Consider the following 14075-nt stretch of genomic DNA (forward strand, 5'->3'; position numbering starts at 1 on the left):
GCCACAGAAGAGCAAGACATTGTAATAAAATTACTCTTAGCTAAATCTGAACCACAGTGATCAATCATGGGTCTTCTAAACACAGTAGAAGGTGATAAGTATCAATATTTATATTATAATTATTGGCAGGAGTGTACAACAAAAATTCTCAATTACCTACTAATAGACTGGTAATTAAATTAGTGAAGTGTGTGATTTGTGAATTTACAAACTAAAATTCATACATACAGTACAATATAAACTTAAAGTATGTCACCTGGAATCATAATTCTTCTGCTTTGCTCGAGACAAAACAGTGTATGTATTGTAAAATATCACATTAGGTTTAACATTCAGTTGTCAAGTATTCTTATCTTCTTATCTTGGATGAATTAGATAAATTGAAAGTTGACAATGGCGCAATAGTTGCAGGCATACGTTAGATTTTATTTTGTTTTTTTGTTGTTGTTGTAGGTGTGATCAGTGGGTGATTTTGATAACATTTACAAGAAAGAAGGATCTATCTACTTCAATACCACATAGGCTACATGATATGTTGAGATCACTTCCAATCCACAGATTGTAGGAATCCTTGGCTCTATAGTGAGGGGTAAGTCATCAATCAATCACTACTGATCTTTATTTAGGGCAGTCGCCCAAGTGGCATATTCCCTATTTGTTGTTTTCCTAGCCTTTTCTTAAATGATTGCAAAAACAATGGAAATTTATTGAACATCTCCCTTCGTAAGTTATTCCAATCCCTACCTCCTCTTCTTATAAATAACTCTTGCATTCCAGGTTTATCTTCATTTTGTGATCTTCCCTACTGTTAAAGACACAAACTTATTCGTCTACTAATGTCATTCCACGCCATCTCTCTGCTGACAGCTCAGAACATACCACTTAGTCCAGCAGCTCGTCTCCTTTCTCCCAAGTTTTCCCCGCCCAAACTTTGCAACATTTTTGTCAAGCTACTCTTTTGTCGGAAATCACCCAGAAGAAATCGAGCTGCTTTGCTTTGGATTTTTTCCAGCTCTTGAATCAAGTAATCCTGTTAAGGGTCCCATACGCTGCATCCATACTGTAGTAGGTGTCTTACCAGAGACTTAGGTACCTACAATGATCCCCCAAAGGAACTTTGACACCATCAATGCAATAATTAAAACAGAGAGGACTTTTCCTTTGTGAAACTCACAACCTGACTTTTAACCCTGTTTATCATCATACCGTTGCCTACGGTCCATCTCACAACATTATATAGGTTATTTTGCAGTTGCTCACAAGCTTGTAACTTATTTATTACCAGTGGCATGTACAGAGGGCTACCAAGGCTATCAGTGAAGCCCAAATCTCCATTGAGAATGATGGAAGTCTAAAGCACATTGTAGTCTAAGCATCTGAAACACTGTTCCATTTACAAAACTTGAAAGCAGTGAGAAAGAAACGTCACGCATATTTCTGAGAGCAAGGCATCGGAGACTGATATTGCAGCCCAGACTCTCGCCCCTTTCCCCTCGACTCGCCACACGCAGCTTGCTGCTGGATATCGGATAGGAGCGAGGACCAGCGGAGGATAGGTGTGCTAGGCTTCAGTCCGTCTGTTCGCCACTGCTAACTATCAACCATGCGTTACTCATTGTATATACTTCCTCACCTCATACTTCTGAATGATATAGGAAAGAGAGTGTGGGAATTCCTCACTCCCGTTTACTCCTTGTAGGAAGAGACTGCAGGGCTAGTGTTAGATGAGCAATATCGTTTTATTTTCATTTTGTTAAAATGAAATGCCACATTTTAGGTTTAGCGTTTTCTTTCTTTTGTTGGATTGCCGGGCTGAGTGGCTCAGACGGTAAAGGCGCTGGCCTTCTGAACCCAACTTGGCAGGTTCGGTCCTGGCTCAGTCTGGTGGTATTTGAAGGTGCTCAAATACGTCAGCCTCGTGTCAGTGGATTTACTGGCACGTTAAAGAACTCCTGCGGGACGAAATTCCGGCACCTCGGCGTCTCCAAAAACCGTAAAAGAGTAGTTAGTGGGATGTAAAACAAATAACATTATTATTATTATTATTATTATTATTCTTTTGTTGGTTGGAATCGAACCCATGATCATGGGTCGGACACCACCACTGATCTCCCAAGGAAGCTAATTTAACCAGTGAACGATGGGTACGACTGCTGTAAAATAATAATACAAATACAAATATAATGGGACCGGGAGAGTTGGCCGTGTGGTTAGGAGCGTGCAGCTGTGAGCTCGCATCCGGGAGATAGTGGGTTCGAACCCCACTGTTGGCAGCCCTGAAGATGGTTTTCTGTGGTTTCCCATTTTCACACCAGGCAAATGCTGGGGCTGTACCTTAATTAAGGCCACAGCCGCTTCCTTCTCATTCCTAGGTCTTTCCCATCCCATCATCGCCATATGACCTATCTGTGTCGGTGCGACGTAAACCGAAATAGAACAAAAAATAATAGGGCATGGCAACTATACAGGCTTGGTGTTGACCTAATGGGGATAAAATGAATGGCGAAGACATCATAAATACCCAGTCCCCAAGCCAGGGGAATTAACAGTATGAGGTGGTTGATTCTGGAAATTGAACTGGGGCCATCAGACCAAAGGCAAACGTTCTATCCATTTAGCCACAAAGCCGGACTCTCATTTCCTAAACCTTAGGCTACCATCTCCACTGATCAGGGGTTGAGCAATGGCAGTAGCAGAGTCCGGTGCAATAGCCTGTAAAGCAGCCTTCACAACACAGCAGGCTTCTTCATTGACTACTGGCTGCAGCTCAAAACGCTGAAGGCTTGACGTTCACTAAACCAACCATCGAAAAGAGGTAACCTAAGTCTAGTGGTAGCCCATGTCTTAATCTCAGCATACGCCACTGTTTATTACTCTGTACAGAATAGCATCGTCTGCAGAAAGCCTTATCCCTGACTCCATTTCTTTACACATGTCATTGATATATATATAAGAAAACATAAAGGTCCAATAATACTGCCTTGAGGAATTCCTCTGTTAATTATTACAGGGTCAGATAAAGCTTTGTCTACTCTAGTACTCTGAGTTCTATGTTCTAGAAATATAGCCACCCATTCAGTCACTTTTTTTTTCTAGTCCAGTTGCACTCATTTTTGCCAGTAGTCTTCCATGGTCTACCCTATCAACTGCCTTACATAGGTTAATCGCGATACAGTCCATTTCACCTCCTGAATCCAGGATATCTACTATATTTTGTTGGAATCCTAGAAGTTGAGCTTCAGTGGAATAACCTTTCCTAAACCCAAACTGTCTTCTATCAAAACAGTTATTAATTTTGCAAACATGTCTAAAGAGTCCTGGAGGGGCGTGCCATTCCAGCTGATGAGTCCAAATGGCACGTCTGGACGAAACTCTGCATAATGCACACGGCCTAACCACCCAAAAGCGGGTTCTATTGCTGTGATTTTAATGTCTAAAATAATCAGAAATAATGTTTTCCCAAACCTTACATTCAGTGCATGTCAAACTGACTGGCCTGTAATTTTCGGCTTTATGAGAGCCTACGTGGCTCAGGCGGCAGCGCTCCGGCCTCTCAACGCTCTCAAAGCAGAGCCGGGACAGGTTTTTCTCCGGGTATTCCAGTTTCCCCTGTCATCTTTCATTCCAGCAACACTCTCCAATATAATTTCATTTCATCTGTCATTCATTAATCACTGCCCCAGACGAGTGCGACAGGCTTAGGCAGCTGGCACAATTCCTATCCTCATCGCTAGATGGGGGCTTCATTCATTCCATTCCTGACCAGGTTGGACGACTGGAAACAGGCTGTGGATTTTCATTCACGCTTTATGATGATAAATAGTTCTTGTGTATAAAACTTTTAACTTCCCTTTACTGCTTGAAGACAAAGTGAATATTACATACCCATACATACATACATACAGAGCTACAGATGGTTATGCCCTTCAGCATTCAGTCTGCAAGCCTCTGTGAGTTAAGCAATAATAATATTATTATTAATAATAATAAATAATTCAGTATTTTATTGCAGTCAATGGTCATAAGATTAAATTACAATTCATAATTCTTTTAAGTTACACTAGAATAACATGCACATAATTTGAACACGAATATTTTGCACATTAAAGTATGGTATCTTTCAATTCATTATTATTATTATTATTAATATTATATAATGAATGCACCAAACTTAACATTTCACTACTCATAATGAGGAGTATACATTACTTGCAGCAGAAACATGTCAGCGATTCTTTTCTCTGAAGACAGGTAAGAGTGCGATACCTATCACAAGCTCTACCGCGTGGAGCGCAGATACACTGCGTACTTGGCCTGTGGTAACTGAACGGTGAAACCTGTCCTCACTTTGTCATTCCGACAAGATTTTGCTTTTTACTATCTTTACAGAGGGTTGTTCCTAGGCATTCCCTTGCTGCTTTTACTACCGCATCACTGTGTGCCACCCATTCTCTTTCTATATCGTACGCCTGTTTCCTGGACTGCATTACTTCCATAGATCCGAGGCTTGCTTGAAGTGTTCCAAGCTTGGTCTACTTCCCCTGTTGTTGGGGGTGGTAGAATAGCAAACCCGGTATCCCCTGCCTGTCATAAGAGGTGACTAAAAGGGGTCCCAGGGGCTCTGAACTTTGGAGCGTGGGTTTTTGACCAAGGGGCCCTTAGCTGAGTCCTGGAATTGCTTCCACTTACTTGTGGCAGGCTCCTCACTTTCATCTATCCTATCCAACCTCCCTTGATCAAGTCTTGTTATTTTCTGACCCCAACGGCATTATGTATGGAGGCTTAGGACATTTTTTATGTTTATGTCCTTCGTGGCCCTTGTCTTCCTTTGGCTGATACATTCATTTTTTGAAGTGTTGGACCCCTTCCATTTTTTCTCTCTGATTAGTGTTATATAGAGGATGGTTGCCCACTTGTACTTCCTCTTAAAACAGTAATCACCACCACCACCACTCTGTGTCCGGCTCAATGGCTAAATGGTTAGCGTGCTGGCCTCTGGTCACAGGGGTCCTGGGTTCGATTCCTAACAGGGTCAGGAATTTTAACCATCATTGGTTAATTCAGTTGGCACTGGGGCTGGGTGTATGTGTCGTCTTCATCATCATTTCATCCTCATCACGACGCATGAGTCGTCTATGGGCGTCAAATCAAAAGACCTGCACCTGGCGAGCCAAAGTTGTCCCCGGGCACTCCCGGCGCTAAAAGCCATATGCCATTTCTATTTAATACCACTCTGTGAAGCAGGATGCTACCTTACTTCTAGTCCTAGTGAGGACCTCTCCCTTGATGGGTCGTAGCCACCTGAGTGCAAAGCAGGCCATGACTCTGAAAATGTTAGGGTATCTTGAGTCTGAGGACCAGGTAATAGGCCACTCAGCTGTTACCTGTGGTTCTTGAAGTAGGAGGTGACAGCAGTAACCCACACCATGCACCACAAAAATTAATAGTATAATTGAAGACATGCTCGCAAAAACGGTCTAACCCTCAAAATTAAAAAAAAGTGAGTTAGGTGCTGCTATCTATTGAGCAACATGAATAGTACCTATTCCTACATATGCTAATATCAGGAGGGATCGTTTAGAGGAATACAGTAGGTGAAAATTTGAGTGTTTAACCTGAGGGCCTTTGTCAGAATGCAAAAATGGGCTAACCCCTATAGAGCAGAAATTAAGTAAGTGTACGCAACATTGCAGGCTTAGCACTAACATTGTGGTGTAGTGTGGTGGTGAACCAATGATTGAAACAACGAATTTGCCGAGAGCGGGTAACATTATGAACATTACATAAGAATTTTAATGTAACTTATCATTAAAAAATTCATTACTGAGAATACAATGTCCCTGGTTATATACGAATATATACCTACTCCAGAATGTTCATTGTATCAATGTTGGTGACCCTGGCTACTGCTTGTAAACAACAAACATGGTGGACACAGAGAGTGAATTTGCTGAGCGAGCTGAAAAAATGTGCGGAAATTATCGTAAAAGGAAAAGTAATCCTGCAAAATGGTGTCGGGAAATTCAGAAAAAGAAAAGGAATAGTGGTGAGGAATATGTTAATTACAAAGGTGTTGTAATAGAGAAGAAGAGTATTGGTGCAAACTGCCGCTGTTCGCGTAGGCGTTTTGAAAAGGTGACAGAAGATTATCGTGAAAGACTTTTTCTCAATTTCTGGAATTTGGGTGACCATGACTTACAAAATGCGTACATTTCTGGCTGTGTACAGATTTGCCCAGTGAAACGAAGATATGTGAACGATTCTAGTAGTAGTAGAAGACTATGTTCATGTGTTTTCAAGGTTATGGTAGATGCAACAGAGGTTGTAATCCGTAAAAAGGCCCTATTGTCTATATTTGGATTGAGTAATGGACGACTTTCTCGAATAATTCAAGAGAAGAAAACTTCAGGCACCTTCAAGGTAAGCAATCACTGTGATTCTAATCACTTTTAACGTGCAGTTCTCTACGTAAGTTAGGTTGTGCTTCAAGATAATAAAACAAGGTTTAAGAGAACAGGGTTTGATTCTGTTTTAGTTGGATCAGAGGGATCAGCATGGAAACCGTCCCAACAAAGCAGAAGAGGCATATATAAACTGCGTAAGGGAGCACATTGACAGTTTCCCCACGCGGTCGAGTCATTATTCTCGGAAAAAGAATCCTAACATGAAGTACTTAAGTGGAGAACTCAATATTAGTGTTTTGTATAACCTTTATATGGACAAGTGCACCCAGGAAAATAGGACACCAGTTAGCCTTGCCATTTACAGAAAGATTTTCTATAAATATTATAATTTGTCATTCCAAGCACCTCGTAGTGATACATGTAAAATATGTGACAGTTTAAACATTCACATTTCAACAGAGAATGATCCTCTGAAAAAAAGATCTGGAATGTAAGTTAGAGCTGCATAAACGAAAATCAGAGTCGGCCTATGAGCAGTTAAAAGCAGACACACAACTATAGTTCCGTTTTTATGAGTTTCGACTTGACAGTTAGCCGGAAGTCAGCCGCTGGTGCCAAATTGCCACGAATACAAACAGCTGATTTACGATACACAACACAAACAGAAATGTAAATACTGGAATATAAGTCCATAATCGGTTATTCTTTGTAGCAACATATATGATTCACGTAAGATCAATAATGCACAACACATTTAGGATAAGGCTACAAGATAAAAATATGTCAATGCTCGAGCAGATAAACCGTGAGAAAATTAAATTAAATGTCTACTCACCATGTAGAAGATCTCGCGTTGCTCTTAGATTCAGTTTCCCGTTACGAAGGAAATAATCCTACAAAGTGAATATACCACTCTTTTCTCAGTCACTATCGGCATTGTCATCGTCTGTTTAGGTTTCACTCTCGCTTGGCCCTAAAGAGATAATAAAGTCTACAACATAATCGTCTGAACTACTTTATGCCCGTTCCTTCTGGCTATCCACCACATAAACTTGGTATTGGGGTTTGTTTTGTTTCAAGAGATGCATAAGATCCCCCTTCCCCATGTCATCGCGAACCGAAATATTGTGCTCCTTCAACCACTTAATCAACTCATTCTTTTTAGCCGCCATTGTTGGTACTTTGTCAAGAATGACTCTCTAACATTACAAACAATTTCCCGGGCCCGGCTCCTTAGTGGAGTACCTCGTCCGAAGGGCTTTCTTCTCTTGGGAGCTTCATCCTTAAACGTAGGCGTCGACATAACAGAACATCAAATTCGCACACGGGCCTAAAATTAACCTACTATATAACTACCGAACAAAATGTTAAACTAAGCTACTATATAAAATAGATTACCTGTTAGACACTATTTACTACAATATAACGCGCTATACTATTAAAAATACTAAACAATACATTTATAAACTCTACACTGCGAAATATAAACGAACAACAACCTAGCACAAAGACCGCGAAAAGAACTGAGCACAATACAACACACAGCTGATAGCACGTGGTTACTGTAAACAAGAAATCGACAACACTGCTAACCGCAACTGGAGTCTAACGCGCTCTATCGGAGCGATTGGCTGTTGATTAATTCACTTACCCTCCGCCAAAAGGCAGCGCTCAAACGTCAAGTCGAAACTCATAATAACTGAACTATAGCTAAGGAAGACAGCACTGTTCATGTGATTGCTTTTGACATGCAGCAATGTGTAGGGATAATATTTTATAAACGTCAGCTTTGGACTTTGAATTTTGGTATTCACAATGTTGCAAATAACGCTGCAACAATGTTTATGTGGCCTGAGGATGTAGCGGGAAGGGGGGCCGATGATATAATCTCATGCCTTCGGCATTATGTTATGACTTCCGTTCCTGATAATGTTAACCACCTGATAGTATATTCTGATTCTTGTTTTGGTCAAAACAAGAACTTTTCTTTAGGTAGCTTTTGGATGTTTTTAGTCCAGACTGGAAGATTTAATATAATAGAACATAAATATTTAGTGCCAGGTCACACGTATTTGCCATGTGACAGAGACTTTGGCCTTATAGAGAAGAAAAAGAGGCAAGTATCATCAATTTACATTCCAGATCAATGGATGGAACTTGTTAGGAAGACTAGGGTTAAGAAGCCGTTTGCAGTGGTAAAGATGACACGTGACATGTTTATCACTGCTTCGCCTTTACTGGATAAGATAACGAAAAGAACAGTCTCTGATTCGAAGCAAAAGGTATTGTTAAGCAAGATTACATGTTGTAAAATCAGTAAAGAAGATCCATTTAGTTTACTTTTCAAGTACTCATACTCTTTAATAGAAGAGTATGATTCTGTAGATCTCAGAAAAAAAGTACCTGGTAGACCATCATTCGGTATTGAACACCTACCATGCAAGTACGACAGACCTAGGCCTGTACTTCCAGCCAAAATCAAGGATATTTTAGACTTGTTGGATTACATACCCCTCTCTGTATCATGCATACTACAGATATCTTGCTTCCAATGCATGTAGTCCCGTTCAAGAACAAGAAGACTATCCACTTTTTGGAAGAAGGCCAGAATTCGCCGGCACAGCTATGACGACATACATACGGGACCTCCTGGGTAGGAGGGGTTTCGGGTGGGGAGAACTTAAAAGATACTGAATTACTTTCACCTTGTATTTCCTCTCCCTTCACTTTCTTTCAGCCCCAGCCTATATTTCACCGGCATCCATTTAACCAATTTTATAGGTAGTTATTTCACTTATATATTCGCATACTAATCTAATTTTACTTACCTGTTATAAATTCCTGGCGACAGGCCGTCTTGAACCAGCGATCTTCAACTCCGTAGTCCATCAGCTTATCCACTCAGCTAACATGTTACTTGATAATTTGAAGTGTAAACGATGTATACATAGATACATATAGTACATTACCAGTAATAGAGATGGCATTGCAATGTAATTAATATTTACCCCAAAAGATGACTCTGTCGTCCCTCTCTGAACTGTCGCCAACTTAACTTTTACGAGGAACAAAAATACATCTAACTCAAATCACGAGTTTCATTACCAGCAGTGTGATTATTGTTTGAAGAGGGAGTACAAGTAGACGAAAACAAACCAGTCGTGTGTCCAGTTATGTTATAGTCTTGATTGCTATCTTAAGAGGAAATAGGCCTACAACTAGACGAAAACAATCGAGTTGTGTGTCCAGCTCTGTCATAGTCGTGATTATAGTTTTAAGAGGAAGTATAACTCGAGATAAATAGTCGAGTCGTGTGTTCAGTTCTGTGATAGTCGTGATAATTGTTTTAAGACGAAGTACAACTAGCCAAAACAATTAAAACTCCCGTTCAGTGCTGCATCCATACTAGTAATTATTATTTTAAGAGGGAGTACATCTACGCAAACACAAGAAGTCCATCTTCTATCTACTCCTGTGCCAACTTTTGGTGAGTACCCATAAATTCATATCCTGTCTCAGTGGTTGCAATATACTTGTGTGTATAGTGTTGCTTTCCTATTCGTAATGCCATCACCAAAAGTGTACTTCCAACAACAGTCGCTCAATTAGCAATGCTGTCGCACCTAACCGAACCTAACCTAACGTGTCACTACCAGTGGTTTTCGGTGGATCACAACCTAACCTGTAACTATCAGTGGTTTTCGGTGGATCACAACCTAACCTGTCACTATCAGTGGTTTTCGGAGGATCACCCCGCCAAATTATTAATGCTGTCGCACCTAACCAAACCTAACCTAACGTGTCGCTACCAGTGGTTTTCGGTGGATCACGACCTAACCTGTCACTGTCAGTGATTTTCGGTGGATCACCGCGCTAAATTAGTAATGCTGTTGGCAACCCTGAAGATGGTTTTCCGTGGTTTCCCATTATCATACCAGGCAAGTGCTGGGGCTGTACCTTAATTAAGGCCACGGCCACTTCCTTCCCATTCCTAGGCCTTTCCTCTCCCACCTATCTGTGTCAGTGCGACTTAAAGCAACTCGCAAATAAAAGTGGTTTTCGGTGAATCACAATTGCTTTCGTAAAGGATGCTAGAGGCTGTTGGCCGCTTCGCAGCCCTAACATGGGGGCTTATGCCCACAGACCCCGTTTTGCTTGTCTCTAGACCAATGGTTTTGCCACTAGCCGGACTTAACCAAACCAGATCAGTGCTTTTCCTACTTGCCGGACGTACTTAATATTCGTAAAGTTTTCGCGAAATCAAGTCAGCCCCATCATATCGCGCCGTTAATATCTATTTCACTATCCAACTAGTCAATTTTTAACCCAATCTAGTGCCAATCTAGTGGCTGTGAATTGTGTTACGCAGTCTCAAACAGCTAAATATACCAGACCATTAATTCATACATTTAGCGGCTGCTACATGTTCCTTCGAATTATCCGCCTTGTTTGCAAACATCAACTCGCTAAACACGTCATACATGACGTTATATAGACGCACGAGCAGCAGCCGCGGAGCCCGTGCTCGCCCGTGCCGGCGGATCCTGGACTTATACCCACTTTTTGATATTCCTGATTATGATTAGGTTAAGGTACAAGATTAAGTACCTGTAGGCCAACCTCATTATTGCATTTGTTGATATATTATGTATTATTTGTTTGTAACAACACTTTCCTTATCTATATTATATAATTTATTGCCAGAATTATTTGTATTTCCCTTCCATTTATCACAGTCAGGTAGGTACGTTACAAAACTAACACATGTACATTGAATATACAACTTCCCTTAAGTTCATTTAGCTACTGCATCGCTAGTCTGCAATAAAACAACTTAAAATTGCTATGAAAAGATTTTCTCTGAATGTATACTTTGATTTGATGTGCAATACACCAGGTAAAATTAATGCGGTATATATATATATATTTTTGTTCGGTTTGCAAAACTTAAATTTTCTCCTTTCAAGCAAAGTGAGAGACCATTTTTGCGAGCATGTCTTCAATTATACATCTGGGGCTGTTTCACATCTAGTATGAAATTGAATGGTATTTCACAACAGTTCATCATATTCTTGTAATTTATATGCTGTTTTATTATAGCCTGCCCGTTTTGCATTTCCTAGTACTAGAACATGGGATTATTCAAAGAGCAATGTGTATAATTAATATGAATATGAACTTTGTTTCAATGAACTCTTTTTTTCTTTTTTTTTCTTTTAAGGCTAAAACCCAATTCTGTGCCAACACAAAATCTTGCCGGCAGCAGCGTGAAGGGCGTTTTGAGATCAAGAAAAGGAGGGAGTTCACGCAAGATGAAGAGAGGAGAAGAAGAAGAAGAAATGGAACATCTCCATCCACCAGTACTGCTCAGGTGCAGCCAACAGACAGACTTCTGCAAGGTGTCCTAAAAGTGTTAATAATGATGTTATACAAATTGAAGGGTGAGGTGTGCAGGTTAGAAAAAAGTAAGATCTTAATTGCAGCTCATACCGAAAGGATTGTTTTAAGGGTCAGGTGAAAAACTTTCTTCATAAGAGCAAAGGACGGTGATTCACTGACAGAGATAAAACTGTTGCTCTTGCAATATATGTTTTTCTTCTAAAGCATACCAGTTCACCCTTGTCTCGGGAGCGCATCGTGTATAACCACTCGGAACTTTTCTGCTCTCTTTGATTCCACGAAGTATACACTGCGTACCGTCAGTTGTTGCGGTGGGTGTGGCACTTGCAGGCTGCTTAGCACGCCAAGTTTAAGTATAAATTTCCTTCATTCTTAAGGAATAGTACAAATAAAATCTGTCCCCCACCCCAGAAACTGCATGGACTTGAGTCCCAGTTGTCAGTTTGAAAAACCTCACTGAAGAAAAATGATTCCATATGACATACTCCAAGTTTATACTCTATGTATGAATTTGAGTTTTTAAATTCACAAATCACACACTTCACTAACTTAATTACCAGTCTATTAGTAGCTAATTGAGAACTATTTTTGGATTACACTCCTGCCAATAATTATAATATAAATATTGCTATTTATCACCTTCTACTGTGTTTAGAAGACCCATGATTGATCCCTGCCGTTCAGATTTAGGTAACAGTAATTTTATTGCAATGTCTTGCTCTTCTGTGGCTGTGGGCTTTGCGATGGATAACGACATCTTTTTGTGAGGTTTCTTGGTTGGCTTAAACCATTCTGATGTACAAATTTCGATTTTTTTGCTGGTGAAACTGGAGGTAGTGAAGATGTAGATTTGCGGGACTGAGTGGTTGGCAATAAATTTTGCAGACGTTTGTCAATAATGTCGAAGTCTTCATTGGATTCAGCCTCATCTACGATGTGGCTGAATTTATCCAGTAACATTTCTCGCCTCTTCGCTTTACTGTCACATGCCTTTGCTGCTCCAGGGCATTGTAGTTCTTGGATTATTGCACGTTGTTTTCGATCTGTAGTGGATGCCTCGTGGATGATTAAATTATTGTCTGTAGATTCAGCTGCACTTGAAGGCTCTCTACTTGCTATTCTGCATATCAAATGAATGTGTTTACACATGTTGAACTTGATTGATGAATCTGGACAGCTGCAAGTGAATGCGTGGGGGCATGTCTCGCACTCCGTACAAAGCAATGCGCACTTGCACAAGCTTTCACTCATTCGCCTTATTTCGTAGAGTTCGTTGGAATGTTTTGACTGCACTATCCACACATTATTGTCATATATTGCATCTTCAGGGTCTAGCTGAAATGACGATTTGTGGCGTTGCCTTATGGCCGAAAGCTTTGAGGTCACTTTACCTTTATTCAGATGCATAAGTCTATCATAGAGTTTGTCCCTTAGATACCTCATTAGAGCATAGATGGCAATATCTAATCGTTTGGGCTTGTTTCCCTTTAGATATATATGTTTGATCACTCCATGCATTCTCTCCAAGTGCATGTTTGTATTAAGACCTGAGTGTTGACGATAACAATACGCCCAGCTTGGAGCAGATGCCCAATAATTATTTTCAAAACATATACCAAATTCTAAGGTGTCTGGGTCTTCTTTCAGAAGCCGTAGAGCCTCGTCAAACATCTTTCAAAAGGTCTCTTCATTTCTCTCCTGCATTAGCGTTCTAATAGATTTCGGCTTGTTTTTCACGTCCTTTGATCTTGCAAAGATTTTTCCTCCACACTCGATCTACATGCCATGAGCAGAACAGTTTCATAACTTTCAACCAGGCATTATGAAATACTTCTGCCATATCAGACATAAGTACATTTGGTTGAAGTGGAGCACGGAGAGTATCCAGAACAACTGTTAAGAAGATCTCCATAATCGGAAGATCTCCTCTGTTCGAAAACATGAACGAGCAAGGAAAGCCTTGAAATAACTCGTCCAACAAAAGAAGAGTTGTCAGTTCAAATCTGTAAGAATTAAGCCCATGTGTGCTGTCCATGAAAATATAATTATTTCCATAATCGCGTAACATTTCAATCTGCGCCTCATTGATTACAATTAAGACAGTCTTCTTCGCGCAGCTGTGGATGGGCTTCAAAACTAACTCCCTGGGGTTTGTAGAACCGGACTACAGAATCTATTTCTTGCATTTATTTCACCCAAGAGTCCACACACTCGTGCTGTCATTCGCATGTCTAACTGCCTCGGCTTTAAAGTTATAATCTCTCGCTATGT

The 14075-nt window shown here is 40.4% G+C and overlaps 1 long non-coding RNA gene across 1 annotated transcript; it reads left to right on the top strand.

Annotated features, from left to right (window-relative positions):
- Positions 1-237: 237 nt before the first annotated feature.
- On the top strand, positions 238-12227 carry LOC137503158 (uncharacterized). The gene is made up of 3 exons (XR_011019078.1): positions 238-297; positions 454-589; positions 11626-12227. It is a non-coding gene; the product is annotated as an uncharacterized lncRNA (long non-coding RNA).
- The last annotated feature ends 1848 nt before the right edge of the window (positions 12228-14075 follow it).

The sequence above is a fragment of the Anabrus simplex genome, chromosome X, assembly GCF_040414725.1.
Source record: "Anabrus simplex isolate iqAnaSimp1 chromosome X, ASM4041472v1, whole genome shotgun sequence".
In the NCBI taxonomy this organism is placed as follows: domain Eukaryota; kingdom Metazoa; phylum Arthropoda; class Insecta; order Orthoptera; family Tettigoniidae; genus Anabrus; species Anabrus simplex.